The sequence below is a fragment of the Mesocricetus auratus genome, unplaced genomic scaffold (genome assembly GCF_017639785.1).
Source record: "Mesocricetus auratus isolate SY011 unplaced genomic scaffold, BCM_Maur_2.0 Super-Scaffold_100009, whole genome shotgun sequence".
Lineage (NCBI taxonomy): Eukaryota > Metazoa > Chordata > Mammalia > Rodentia > Cricetidae > Mesocricetus > Mesocricetus auratus.
In genome coordinates this window covers 27,995,187-28,010,161 of record NW_024429193.1, presented here as the reverse complement: position 1 = coordinate 28,010,161, position 14,975 = coordinate 27,995,187, and the positions used below count along the sequence as shown (strand labels likewise).

Below are 14,975 nucleotides of genomic sequence, written 5' to 3'. Positions count from 1 at the left end.
GAAGGCCCTGCAAAGCAGAGAATGTGAGTGAATCTGTGTCACAGACCTCAGAAAGGACAGCCATGGTGAAATCACTACCAGTTACTAGGCTTAAGAGACCCATCTTGATCCTGTAATGGCAGAGAGCATGAAGTCCCACCATCTGGGATTTCTGGGGTCTGTCTGGGCTGTGTTACAGTCAGGAAAGAAAGCCTTAGTGATAAGAATGACTTCAAATACCAGCTTAAAAATGACAGAAAAATTCACCCCATGGGAAAGATGGAAGCTGAGGCTGCATACAAGGAAGTAGAGCTGTAAATCCAAGCCCAGCTTGAAGAAATGGCAGTTAGACAGTGGCAAGATCTTTCATCTGGTAACTTAAAGCTTCAGAATTAATGAGATACCTACATGCTGGCACACACACCAGGATTAGAAATCTTAGCACTTCCAGCAGCAAGATTAGTTAGAATACATGTTTTGCAAAATGATGAGGTAATGTGTATCAGTCCTCACAAAACAGGTCTTTGACTCCCTTTAGCTCAGTTTTCATCTGATTCTCCACCCGCAAGGAATAAGACCATAGAATACAAAAATAAACCCCTGTGTGCCCAGAGATGTTAATTAACCGTAGTCAAAAGTGTGGTCAGAAAGACGTTCAAGAGTAAAATCTATGAGGATTGTGTACTTATTCTAAGAAGAAATATCTACTTAGCCAAGTGTGGTTGAGGGTTGTAACTGAGTAAGAATAAAGGGAAAAACTGATGAGCAACGAAGAAGATGCTGAGGATAGGAGAAGTTAGAGGATTACAATGTTCATGTAAAACAAGCATATCAAATATGTGGCTGTAGCATATCAAATATGTGGCTGTAAAAATATGCCCGTGTCAATAATACCTATGTTGGGGAAGTGTAGCATTCATATGTAACTACTCCTTTTAATTTCCTATGATATAGTTACCTTGTTTTTCTTTAAGTATGTACCCTTTAACTTTTATCTATTTAAGGTAAGTTGCATAGGCCCAATTATTAGGCACATAAAAGAAAACGTGTTTTCAAATCTTTAGAAATCAGCCATCTCCATATGTCTCAGCCAATGCATTCCCAGGGGTCTTGTTTATCTCCCTGAAGAGAAAATAGGTAGCTACACATCTCGGTTCCCGGAGCTCAGAATGCTCTTCTCGGGACTAAAGTAGATGCTGTGCTGGCCACTTCCTCCATTTCTCTTGCCACGTATGTCACACGTGTGCTCTGACATTCATCTTTCAACTTCAGCAGGCTCAACTCCTGGGATGTCCTTAATTGATTAAGTCCCAGATGCTCTGACTTGAATAAATAAGCTAACGTTGGCACGAAAGACCAAATTTTACAAGTAATTAAGTACTGTTTGCTTTAAATAGCCTCCCTCCCTCTTTTGGATGTTTGTTGCTTCCCTGGTGAATATAAAAATACTGAAATTTTAATATTTAAATATTCTTAGAGCAGTAAAAGTATCAAGTGAAGGAGTTACTATTTCTTGGGCAGTTAGCCACAGCCCCTGCTTCTTATATATAATCTCCCTGTGCACTGTAAATGGTTTCCTCTACTGGGAGCCAGTTATGTCAAAATGCAACCCATTTTTTGGTTTAATAGTCATGTGCAGTCTGTGCTTGTGTAAGATCAATTAGAAAGACCTGGTGGCCCGTTTCTCTAGATGAGCAGCTGAGACTCAGATAAATCACATTTAGAGGGAATACATAGCTGATGGGATTGGGATTAGAATGGAGCTCTATAGGTGTCGACTCCTGAATTTCATTAAGTGCATGATAAGGTCTTGGGTTTCTGTTGTTGCTTTAAATCTTCAATCTGTGCATAGGAATGTATCTGACTCACAGCAGTAGAGTTAGAAGTAAACTTGTTTCAGACAATTTGACAGCTTTTAAAATCTTGGGTTTGTTTTTACCATCCTCCAGCATTCCCCCCACACGCCCCCCCCACTCATCCCCCTCCCCTCCCCAGTTTGCCTGTCACAAATGATAAATCTGTTGTGAGTGCTGGTTCCCTAGACTAAATATCCTGCTTACAGGTTACCGGCATTTCATCGTCACATTTATCTTTTCTTTCAGACACAGCCATCCAAACGCACTATTGAGTTTGGGAGGCCTTTAATATGTCATCAGGCTTTGGGAAAGGGAAAGGGCAGGTGTCCACCTGTGAAAAAGCAATAATAGAGGGGATTAGTTTCCCAAATCCAGCATGGGGCTTGCTGGGCTGGCTCTCATCCAAGCTACTGAAGTCCTCCACAGCTGGCCTTGGGGAGCCACCACAGGCAGGGGGACATGCCCCCGTAGGCTTCTGGGGATTGAGTAGGAGAGTGGGACCTGAACTTGGAAGCACACTTTTTAGATTTGGCATTCCTTTTGTCCATCCAGCTGAAGCATGTTCAATCTCGGCTCCTCCACCCCAGTGCCTTTGGCTTTGAGACTGGCCACTCCTCTCCGTTTTCCTAGATGTATTTTCTGTTGAGCTGAACTGGGGAAAGTTTTCACCTCCCTAATCCTCTTTCTTCCATCTCTTCCTTCTATTCCCTTTTGCTTCTTTCCCTTCTTAAATCATTACCATAATCTTGGCTTCAAAAGCATCAGCATCCGCCAAAGGCAGTCTCATGGGGAGGGGGCAGGGTGAGATTACTTTCATGTGTGGCCTAAACACAGAGCACAAACTACTCCCTGGAAAAGAAAACAAAAACTTTGCCCTGAAACATGCAGAATACATTCTCCTGTAAAGAAACTATTCTACTGCATTTCCCCGTGTCCTGAATGGTCATCAGCTAAACTGAATAGAAGTTCCTATCTGGCAAGGAAACTGCCTACTTCGGGGAGAGAACCTCCTCCGTGTATCTAATTTTAGAACAATGTATTTTCACCATTTTTCCTCTAAAACTCAAAGACTTGTACTATGCTTGAATTGAAGGATTCCCAATTAAAACTAGTATGGTAGGTGACTGGGTGGGAGCAATGAACTCTTTTCTCATTGATTGTGTGTGTGCTCAATTGAAAAAACACACATTTTAAAGACATTTACTATAGTGGACCACGTAAAAAGTGTGTGTGTGTGTGTGTGTGTGTGTGTGTGTGTGTTTGACAAGATCAAACTGTGTAGCCCAGCTTATCACAGAACTCCCTTTGTAGACCAGGCTTGCCTCAGATGCATAGAGATCCACCTGCTTCTGCCTCCTGACTTCTGGGATTAAAGGTGTACAGAACCACACCCAGGGCCCCAAAGCTTCTTTTAAAATTGGTGTTTTTATGATCATAGGGTGGTCTTATGCATCTTTGTACCATAGTCTACAGGCAAGTGGCAGCAGCAAAACAAAGATCTCAGATACCCAGAGCCCTCTTGGGTTTGGTGGTTCAGTGTCTCTGTGTTTCTGTGTGAAAGACCACAGAGTGTGTGTAGGGGACTTCTGGGAAGAAATCATGAACACTGTGTAAGATTAAAATTAACTTTGTTTGAAAACATCAAAGTGACACAATGGAATTAGAGTTCAGAGATAAGTCACATGCGCTCCTTGTCCTCAAGTGTAGGAGAATAGTAGATGGAATGTGACTTGTAAATAAACAATTAAAGTGTGGTATTATAAGCATGCAATGATGATGGCAACGGGAATGTTGGTATTCAGGATTTTTACCAAGTGGTATGTTATAGGGACCAGTAGATCATAGATGTCGTACTTCAGACAGGCTGAGGGTTGGGTTTAAGAGATGCTCTGATGTGCTCAATACTCCTTCAGTGCTTGTTTTGAGTAGAGATCTACACTCTCCAGGAAAGTGGAAAGGAAGGTCAATATATGAGGAGGGGAGGGACTGGGTGATGGTGTGTTCTCAGAGTGTCTAATGACCAGTGCTTTAGTGCTGACTTTGTGACAGCTCTGCATTTGTATTCATTTACTCCATTTAAAAACAGGTTCAGAGGTTGGGGAGATTGTTCAGTGTGTAAAGTGCTTGCTGTGTAAGCGTGTGGACTAGAACCTGCCAAAAAGAGCTGCTTGTGGTGGTGTGCTCCTGTAATGCCAGAACTGGAAGGCAGAGACAGGTGGGATTGGGGGTATTCAATGGCCTCGCCTAGCCTAGAAGGTGAACTCCAGGCAAATGAGAGACCATGTCTCCAAAAACAAGGTGGATGCCTCTTGAGAGGTGACATTAAGGTTGATCTTTGGCCTCCACACTTACATGCATACATAGGCATGTGTATGTGTACACATGTGTGCATATGTGCACATGTACACACACACAGAGATAGGAAGAAAGAGAGAGAGACATTTCTATCACTAGGTTGATGCTTATTTTAACTTCACTGAGTACGTTTCTGCAGCTGTCACTAACTTCACATGATGTGTGTGTCACCCTAGGGCAGGTGGTATATGTAAAGGAGACTTTGATAGGATTCTTCTCAGCTCCAGGCTCTGGATTTACATGACTGACAGCACATGCGGGTTCAATACTGCAACCCACACTATGAAGGGTGGTTATCTACTGCTTTCAATCTGATCAAATTGCATTTCACCGTTGATTGCTGCTATGAAATAATGATGAAAAATCCTGTCAAACAGTGACTCCTTCTAATAAGTCATCTTAAAGAATGCCTTGTCAATCGTAATTCAAAACCTTCTCTCAGTGACCAAACTGGGGAGTCTTTAAATGAAAAATGAAAATTGTTTAATAGTTGTTTGGACATGACTTCTTCTAAATTAGTATTCAACATTTGGTTATTTTTACCTAGTAGAAGAGATGGAATAGAATTAATGGAGTTTATTCTTTACACAGACACATGTTGTTAAAGCATCTAAAGGATGTTATTAGCCATTTGGTATTATTTGGGTTACTGCAGCAATATTTCTTAGTGCTATAAACATAAAATAATGCACCTAGAATACAGTTGTTTGCATTGTTCTAGAACATGAAGTTGCCACATCTTTTATAACTTATGACCACAGGCTGAATGTTGCTCACCACAACTTGTGATACAATTGAATAGAAGCATCCCTACTTCCTTAATGCCTCCTATTTCTCCATGAGGGAGCAGAATGTGTAGCAAGATCAAACAACTGGACTTCATGGTTGCATGCACCCTGGGGGAATGATTAGGGCTCCAAAGGGATTTGTGTGCCTGCAATCACAGCCTGAGCACTTCCCCTCCTCAATCCCTTTGGAATTTCTCAGCTGCAGCCATCAGTCCAAGGGGTTAGCTGAGCCCACATGAAGCATAGCAAATTGCTTCTGTTAGTTACCACACCCTACCTACTTCCTGCTACAGTTCTGAAAATCCAATGGAATTGTGAGCCTTGGATGACTTTCTACCCACTGCACTCTGCTATGCCACCTCTACTGGCTCCTTCCTTGGTCATTGGCACTGGCGACCATTATTTTGCCTGTAAAATGAAATACTTGCCCCTCTGCCCGGGAATATGCAAACTTAACTGGTATTGGTGTGGGTTACTACTCATACAGCCACACTGTTGCCTACCACTCTAGACAGCAAGTGTGGTTGTTTAGTAGGAAACGTATTTTCTTTCTCAAAGAATCGTGGTGTTTGAAGGTCACACACAGTTCTGGACAGTGCTTCCATGTTGTGATAACAACTACACAATTCCGTAAAACTTAACAATGGCAATAGCCAGGATTCTGCTGTTTCCTTACTTCAAAGGTGACTCAAATCAATATTCCTGGTGGAAATTCTGAGTCAAGATACCATGGAGATGCCTGAAATGATTTCATGGATTAAAATAGTTAATAGGAAGAAAATATATAATTTCAGTTGATTTGGTCTCTGTTTTGAAATTTGTTGTTAGACATTGGCTGTAACACTCTTAGCACGTTAATATTTTCTCAGTGGGTAGGAATTTGTAACTATGAAACTGACCTCCAGTTGCTCTATATGCTGAATACAGACACCGTGTTCTCTAAAGGATGGGTGCCGTTACTCTAAAGGCCAGAGGGTCTCATCTTACAAAAAGCAACATGCTCTGCAGGGCTTTAATTGGTATTAATATGCCAATGTTCTCTTACTGCTTCCAAGGTTGACACCTTATGCTTTGTAGATAACAGGGAAGTTTGTTGAACTTGCTGGTGTGTATAAGTAGCATCAACATTTTTATTTATTTTACACGGCTCTAATCTGGAGACTGCCAGTTGCCTTTTGACTATGCCTATTCATCTAAAGATACCACGTTGATTCACCTTGTCAACCTTTAACATCTTTATTTTGCCCCCACCTCCTTTTATCACCATGTGCCTTGGCTTCTGTGGGAGACTCAAAAGTGGCCTTCCTGCCCTGTTGGTTTTTCCACCACATGGCTTGCTTGAGTTCATCCTTTGGCTAGTCAATATTTAGTTCCTTCCTGTTACCTCCGTGGGAATTTCCTAATGTCATCAAGGACTTGTGCCAGTTGTACTCACCCAGCTCCGTTTGAAACGGAAGTCCTTGTTCAGTGGCCACATGGTCAGCTGTAGTGCTCAGGGACAGGTGAGTTTGTTTCTTTACCCCATGCTGTCTCATTTCCTTTCCTACTGATATCTCCTCTCTGCTGTACTGCTTCTCCCCCTCTGTTCTGTGGGTGACTATTGTGTGACCATTGCCATTTGCATTGTGACACTGCTAAATATGAGCCAATGCTATTCTTTCAGTCTTCCCAGGAAGAAACTAAATATTCACATGCAGTGCTAATAGCATGAGTCACTCACTCTTTGAGTTCAAATGTTTTAATAGTCAAGAGTTGCTTTAGATAATGCCCATGTTTATTTTAGCATAATATATTCATAGAACAGTAACTTTCCATCAGAGGTCTAGAGGATTTATTATATTCATAAGTAATCCTTTCTCACACTAGTATTAACCGACTTCAAAGCACACCAGCAGAATTCAGCAATTCCCTATTAATGATTGTATAATGAGGTGTCTGTTCACGAGAGATGACTGAGCCTGATGAGGGCATATATATTCACAAATGCATGTATGGAGGGAATATAGGGCATGTCAAAACGGATTAAGTTCCAAATTTCTCCATTTTCATTACCACTCAATAGAGATAAAGATAAAAGTATATGTGAAAATGTATTCTATTGAACACATTCCACACAATAATTCTTTGTTTAAGAAACTTACTTTATGTATATTTATTTCCTAATCATCTCAATTATGGCAGTTTCTTTTATGTTTTAAAAGATACCTAATGAGCCTACATATTTACCACTCTAATTGGCAGTGTGAGCCTGGGAGAGTGGGGCCTAAAATGAGGCCAACTAAAGTGCCATGCAGTAGCCAACTTTATCCAGAGCATCACTTTATTCAGAGCATCAGACAATTTATACTCTGGGGGTTAAGAAGAGTTACCTGAGTAAAGTATGCAATCACAAAGACAGGATGCTCATGGCAAACATGATTTTCCAGAGAGGAATAAAAGAGCTAAAGTGAACTTACTCTAGCTGCCACACCTGGGAAGAGCATAGAAACACATTCCAAAAACAATTTTGTGTTTTGAAGAAGCGGAGGTCACAGACTCCTGTCTTTTTTCTTGGAGTTTTCTCACAGCACTCAGAATTCTCACAGGACTCCATTCTTGGCCCATGCTCTGACACCTACCTATTGCTAAATTTAAAAACTAGGAGGGAGGGAGAGAGGTCAGATGCCACAGCTATAGCAATTACTTCTGTATTTAATAACATTTTCCTTAAATATTTTCCCCCTCTGATGTCACAGGCCATCAGAGTACAATGACCTAATGAACCTGCTCAATTTCCTGGGATTATTTTATGATAATCAGGCTGTAAAACAAAAGGACTCAAATGGCTGTCTACCTCTATTGTGGATCTGGTTCATTCTTTCTGTTTACAAAGCCTTTAAAATATTTGTCAGCCACCACAGATTCCACTAAAAACATGTAGCCAGGAAACTCATGTAATTCTTTTTCCTTGGAGCTTGGTAACTAATATTTTTAAAATACAGTGTTAATAGACATGTGACCACCCTTGTTAGATAGTACGTAATCTTACAAAGATGCACGCCTACTTCCTGCCCCTATACCCTGATGTCTTGCAGCTTTCTCCCCTACAAATAGAAACTCAAGAAAAAAAGCTGTCATGATAAATCCCCTGTAGGACCACAGGGCAAAGCACTCTAGTAGCTTAATAATGAAACACGTTATGTGTGGGGACAGGATGATAGAAATAACAACTGTTCTCCATCAGTCCCCATTCCAGTCAACGAGCTTCAGTGTCACACGTTTGCAGTGGAGCAGTTTCCAGTACAGCCTCCATATTTATCATCTAAATATTAAAAACAGCAATCATTTACTGGAATTCTGTGTCTGGATGGAAAGAATCTATATTGAATCCCTAAAATGTTTGCTTGCTTAGAAATCTTTTTTATTTGTGTAGTCATTTCTTGGATATTCTTCTGAGTCTCCAATTGGTGTGTGTGTGTGTGTGTGTGTGTGTGTGTGTTCGTGTTCCTAGCTATACTATTTATAAATGCCAGTTGATCGATTCTGGATCAACATGAAATGCTTTGATTAAATTGAGGTTAGAAGGGAGTATCTGGTTGGAAATCTAGGAGGTTGGAACCATTGACCTCTGTCTAGAAGAGGAACAGATGAGAAATGGAAGTCCTCTCATGGGAAAGCTGTGTGAACTACACTGGCCTCAGTTATGACATGTCCTGTGAAGCATTTAAATGGCAGTTACTAAATATCTACTTTATTTGAAAATGACTAGGTAAAGCAAGAGCGGTACTTCTGATCATTTTTTTGTTTTTTGTTTTTTTGTTTTTTTGTGAAAAGGATAAAAATTCCCTTTGCCAGAAAAGAGTCATTGCTGTTTAAGAACTCATCTAATAAGTATGTCCTAGAATATCTCTGCTCCATTTTCTCCTAGACCAGTGACTTTTAAACTTTTGGATACTCTTCCAAGAATGTATTGTATTTTACATTTAAAGGTTACACATGTCTTGGGCCTTTCAGTTGACTTTAGATGGTCTACTGTAAATGAATCAATATTTATTCACCACTCAAGAAAGTTCTTTTCCTCTCTCTCACTATCTTCCAATGGTCACATTTGTTTGGGAAAGTAGATGTGAACATCAAACCTAGGATTTTGTGCATGTAGGACAAACATTAAACAAAATAAAACAAAAAAAAATATCTTCAGAGTCTGTGACAGACTTTGAAGATCCCCCATGGAAGGCCTCACCCTCCCTGGGAAGTGGATGGGGGGCTTGGGGGGGGCATGGGAGGATGAGAGGGAGAGGGAACCGGGATTGCTATGTAAAATAAGATTGTTTCTATTTTAAATTTAAAAATCTAGGGAGAAAATTGTCTTCTGTGAGCAAAATGTATATTTTAGGCTTTAGAATTTTTACGTGGAATTACCAAAATTTTCCTATAAAAGTTTGAAAATAACCTTTTAAAAATCCACAAAATTATTTTTTTTAACTTTCAAAAGTTCTCTAAACACTTTGAAAGAACAACTTTTCTAACTGTTAAGGACCATTTTGTACTGTAAATGCTCACAACTTATTATAAACATATGACCTACTTAGGGCATAAAAATAGAAGCTTTGCGGTATCAAGTTGGTTGTTATGACTAAAGTATATCCAGTATCTGTGGTTCATACTCTCAAATCCTAGCATTTAAGAGGTTGAGGCAAGAGGGTGGGCATTTGTGGCCAGCCTGGGCTATGTAATACATTCCGAGTCAGCCTATAGAACCAGACACTATCTCAAATGGAAACCAAGTAAACGTACAGTGAGAAATTGTGCTGACAGATTATTGATTTATGTATTTTATTAGTCTAACAATGTATGAGAATGGAGTCCTGATGGGGCAAAATCTTGGGAAGTAAATACACGAGTAATACAAAAGAACTGTTTATTTAAAATGTTTACCTGCTGTGAAGTAAGCTAGCACTGTACCCAATAGACTATGGGTAGTATTCTTTCCAGGCTTAATGAAGCAAGCAACTCTGGGCTGATTGCTAACGATAACCTTTGACTGCTCACTCACGACGGATGGGGACTAAGAATAAGCCTTAATAACCAGCCTCCAAGATCCAAAGCAGGACAGCGATGATGTGAAGCATCCTGGGAAGTTTCGGCTGATTGCGTCCAGCTTCTCAGTCTGTAGAGTGTGGGTTTAACAACGAGCAGCAACAGGACAAGTCGCAGTCCCGGGTGTGGAGGGAAGGACCCCTTTTGCGGGCTGTGGGGTAACTTGTACAGAGCACACACTGAAATGTGGATCTTTATGAACTGGATTCAGCTGATAAACTCTTGACTCCCAACAGTTGCAACCCCAGGGTGCTCTGATTGTCAAGCACAGCATGGAGCTGTCTGGGCTGTGTGTGAGCTCCTGGGCGTGTTGTAACAGAGACATTTTTATGATAACAGAGGGTGTGCATTTTAGTCAGAATTCTGTCAGGCATTTGCTGTGTAAACCTCTCAATTCTAATTGTGGAACAAAAAGCTCTGGGTTACCTTGAAGGGATTCCAGGCATCAAGTAAGCAAGCAGGTGGGAGGCCTGGGGGGTGGGGAGACTCTGAAATAGATCTGGGTAAGCTTGTAAGGTTAATCCAAAGATCTGAAGGTAAACCTGGTTCAAGAAGGATGGCCCACCATTGTGGATAGACAGGTGTCTCCCTACTAACAGCTGCAGCTGTTAAAGTCCTAGTCCTGAGAGGAGCATCCCACGGTGCCTGGAGCAGTATCCCAGGCTGCCTGGAGCAGTATCCCAGGCTGCCTGGAGAAACACCTCAGTGTGCCTTGAGGAGCATCCCAGGAGGAGCATTTCAGGGTGCCTGGAGGAGCATCCCAGCATTCCTGGGCTAGCATCCCAGCGTGCCTGCAGGAGCATCTCAATGTGTGCTCGTATCTCCTGCAGGCCTCCCTACTCCCACATGATTGTACCAGGAGTTCTTGTGCATCTGTGAGCTGCCTCTTGCTCGTTCCCTCTCTGGCCAGTGGCTCAGTCTCCAGCTCTTCCCCTTGCTTTGACATCACCATTTTTGTGTGCAGACGTTTAAATAAGAGAGCCTGTTTCAGGCTGTTTGCAAACACATTGATTGGGTGTTTTCATGTGTTTTTTTCTAATGTACTTCAAGAATCCTGAGGTTCCTGGAGACTGCACTTCTAAGATGCACTTGTTCATAAGAGGTAAAAGTCTTTACGGAACACAAATAAATCCATGTGGAAAAGTCTTCTCAGAGCACCCAGAATGATTTCTTAAACTTCATTTTGAAACACTGACAGGAGGAGAGAAGAGTAAACAGATTCAAGAAATTGGGGTCACAATAAGGCAAGGTTGGTGGTTTTATGAAATAAGAGCATTCAACTGCCTCCAGCAGTCACCTCCCCTGGAGACCACAGGAAGGCACACAGACATGTCTAGGCCCACATCTAGTAACACAGCAGAGTCTTTTAGTGCCCATTAGCAGTGTTCAAACAGTGTTAGTCTTGTGGGCTGGGCTTAGTCAGGGTTTCTGTTGCTGTGTGACAAAACACCATGAGCAACTTGGGGAGGAAACGGTTTATTTGGCATACGCTTCCACGGAATATTTAGTCCATCACTGAAAGGAAATCTGGGCAGGAACTCAAGTACAGCAGGAACCTGGAGGCAGGAACTGAAGTAGAGGCCATGGAGGGTTCTGCTCACTGGCTTGCTCCTCATGGCTTGTTCAGCCTGCTTTCTTATAGAACCCAGGGCCACCAGCCCAGGGCTGGCACCACCCACAATGGACTGGACCCTGACACACCAATCACTAATTAAGGAAATACCTTAAAAGGCTTATCTACAGTCCAACCTTATTGGAGGCATTTTCTCAACTGAGGCTCTCTCCTCTCAGAAGACTCTAGCTGTGTCAAGTTGAGCAAAAACTAGCCAGGCCAGCCAGAAAAGCTGGCTTATACTAAGTCTTTGCTGTGGCATTGATGAGCTGGAGCTGTCCACAGCTGGGTTTCTACTGAAGGCTTAAAAAGCTTTAACATCATAGTTATCCTTTTAAAAATCAATTTCTGTCTCTTCTCAGACTATGTGTATTATAGTTTCACAAAGATCGTAATATCTCTCTGAGGCATGACTCATATTCATTGTTGTGGATCTACTAATCCTGAAGAATAATCAGGCCCTTTGTTTTATGTAATTCCCTCTTCATTTCCCAAAGACTCTGCTTGGAGGCTTCACTTGCTTTGTTTCTGTTTTTTTTTTCCCCCATTCATACTCTTGAAAACAGTTTCTTTTGCAGGGATTTGCCCTTCGGTTGATAGAAGCCACTGAAAATTCTCTTGCAAGGTTCTCACCAAACTCAGTATCCCAGCATCATTTTCCACTGTCTATATCTGCTCTTCCGTCTCCTGAGTGACAAACACTGCCTCTTCTCTCTCATATACTTCCAAGTATTTTATTTTGCATATATAAATTGGAGCTCAAGCTGAGGTGGGGAAGCTAGAAAGATCTTTGTGGGGGCGAGTGACGGGAGAAAGATAGTAGGTTACAGGGAAAATGAGAGCAGGACAGAAGGCTTCAGCATGGAAGGGTGGGGGAATGTGGGGACTCAAGGGTGTAAAGGACAGGGCTAACTCAAGGGAAGAGGGTGCGGAAAACCATATGGGAGGCTACATCTCATTTTTTCCAGTCGTGGAATAACAGAACACTTGTAAGAAGAAAGAGGAGGGGCAATAATGAGATTCGACAGAGCTAGAGGATGGGGAATCTGGGAGAGAAGTGGGTAGTGTGTGGGTTAATTAAAACTAAGTATGTATGAAGAAGTCTTATGGAAACATAATTATTAAGCTAATTTCCAAATAAAACTTTTAACAACAAAAGAGTTTGAACAGAGTTATAATCACGTATGGGTGGACAAGGTCACTATCTTTTGTCAGTCCTTCCCCACACCCTATTTGGATTTTTCAAGACAGCGTTTCTCTGTATAGCCTTGGTTGTCCTGGAACTTGCTCTGTAGACCAGGCTGGCCCCAGACTCACGGAGATCCACCTGCCTCTGTCTCTTGGGTGCTGGGATTAAAGGTGTGTGCCACCACCACCCAGCTTGCCAGCTGGACTTCTTCAAACTTTGTTTTACTCTTTGTCGGCAAGATATCTAGGTGTTGCCGAGAATTTGTACAGCTCGTTAGCTTGCTTCCCTTACGTTGAAAGTCGCTCACGGTAGACTTCCGCATCCAGTTGTCACTGTAATATACTCTTCCTCAATCCAATACTTTTCATAGGTTCAGAACATTCTAGCCTCTCACCTTACAGCTTCTGTGGCTTTGTTGTCTCTCAAATATTATGATATTCTTCATAAAACTTGTCACCTTCAGTGGATGCCATCTTTCAAGTGTCTTACACTCCATTACCTTTTGTACAGTTTCTGAGGTGCTTGATTGATTTCTAGGAGATATGTGATTGACTATTCAAAGAAGACATGTTCAGAAATAGCATTGACTGTTTTTGTTGTTGTTGTTGTTGGTTTTTTGTTTTTTTGTCTGTTTTTTTTTTGTTTCTCCAGAAGGTAAAATTGCTTCTTGGATCACTTTCTTATCACTTGCAAGAATTTTTTTCTACTTTATTTTAGATTCTCTTCAAAATACATAGTAAAATTCAGGAAGTGTCTTCATACAGAAAACAAGTTAATTCCCAGTGAATAAATAGTTAAGATTTGTTGGTGAGTGAGCAGCCAGTCAGAATGTTTCTGATTGTATTTGAGCCTCTAGTCTTCCTGACACTGTCTCCTTACCTTTAAATGGCAAGTTCTTCTGTGAGTTTAAAAGTGGCTCATTCTTGTTTGTCACTTGAAGTATAAATTAATTCTTAGAACTCCTATATCCCCTGCTAAAAAGTAGTCTGTGCCTTCTATTGTTAACCATGTCCATTACAAACAAGCCTGCTAAGTTTCCTTGGTTTAAGTGATTTTATACTACAAACATCTGAGATCTAATATTAAGGAGTTATAAATTCTGAAATCTGTCAGTACATGTGCCCATGTGTGAATTTGGGCAAGTGTATAAATGTATATTTGTCATACATAGTAAGACCCTACCATGTTTATTTACTTACTTAAGTTTCCTTCCAGATCATTGGGAATGAATGTGCATGAATTCTCCTCTTATTCTAGAATACAGGAAGAAATCCAAAAGTCTACCGATAGTTTGAGTTTGGCTATAATGCTGGGTCTCCTAACATCTTCAATTGATTTTCTTGCTTAATTATTTGTTTTTACCCTGCTATCAACACAGATGGCCATACTTCTCCTGTGTGAGGCTAGAGGGGAAACTGGGTGGCCCACCAGAGTTCCACTGCCCATGGTAGTGTCTGGTTGGAGCTGATAACTCAAAATCGTGATGACAGTCGCTGTGTCTCTGGAAGTTTTGGGGGCTTAGAAGTCATGAGCCCCACTCAGCAGTTCATTCTTTAGCAGCAGGCAGTACTCTATTTTCCTTGGCTTTTTCTCCCAGCGAGTATTATAAGCCCTGATTACTGTCTTCTGCTCACTTTAGCCATAATTCAGTAGAAGCTATTTTCACCCCAGGAAATACAGATAGCAGTTGTGTGATTGAGAACAATGTCTTACAGTGCAAATGGCTAGAATTTGATGGAGACTAGTCTGGTTATCCTTATAGGCAACTCACTGAAATAAAAAGGTTTCATTTTGTTTGTTTCATTGTTTTTTATACAGTTTGAATTGCATCATCATTAAGGCTAACTGTTCATTAACTGATAATGATTTTGTCTCTGTAGAAAATCAGACTTACCAACTACAACCTACATACACTTAATGGGGTCATTGATTTATTCAGGTGATACCAAGGAATTCCAATATATTCACATTTAACAGAAATATTTTTAAAGTGTATTCTTTTTGTGTATGGGCTTCATTAATTGCTAATCAAGTAGCTTAATCATGTTGAACCTGACTGAAGAGAAACAATAGTTACTTAGGTGTGGTACTTATAATTTGAGATCTTCAGAAAAATG

The 14,975-nt window shown here is 41.1% G+C and overlaps 1 protein-coding gene across 8 annotated transcripts in view; it reads left to right on the top strand.

Annotated features, from left to right (window-relative positions):
• Positions 1–14,975, top strand: part of Col25a1 (collagen type XXV alpha 1 chain) — a 376,783-nt gene that overhangs the window by 172,256 nt on the left and 189,552 nt on the right. The gene's annotated exons all lie outside the window — the stretch shown is intronic.